The sequence below is a fragment of the Taudactylus pleione genome, unplaced genomic scaffold (assembly GCF_031769625.1).
Source record: "Taudactylus pleione unplaced genomic scaffold, aTauple2 ptg000258l, whole genome shotgun sequence".
Lineage (NCBI taxonomy): Eukaryota > Metazoa > Chordata > Amphibia > Anura > Myobatrachidae > Taudactylus > Taudactylus pleione.
In genome coordinates this window covers 3,624,518-3,624,717 of record NW_028284660.1, presented here as the reverse complement: position 1 = coordinate 3,624,717, position 200 = coordinate 3,624,518, and positions in this window count along the sequence as shown.

Sequence of the window (200 nt, the reverse complement as noted above, 5' to 3'; positions counted from 1 at the left end):
CAGGGGACTCTAGCTAGGGGAGCAAACACCCCCACTGGACGTTAAGGAAGTGTACAAGTAGCGCACGGGACCAAGGGCCCCGTTGGAGGTATGTCCACGAGGAAAGAGGGAGCCTATAAAATGCCCTGGGCACGGGACTGTGGCGCAGTTGTTCCCGCAGTGACCGGAGCTCAGTGACACACGGCTGTGCTAGTCTTACT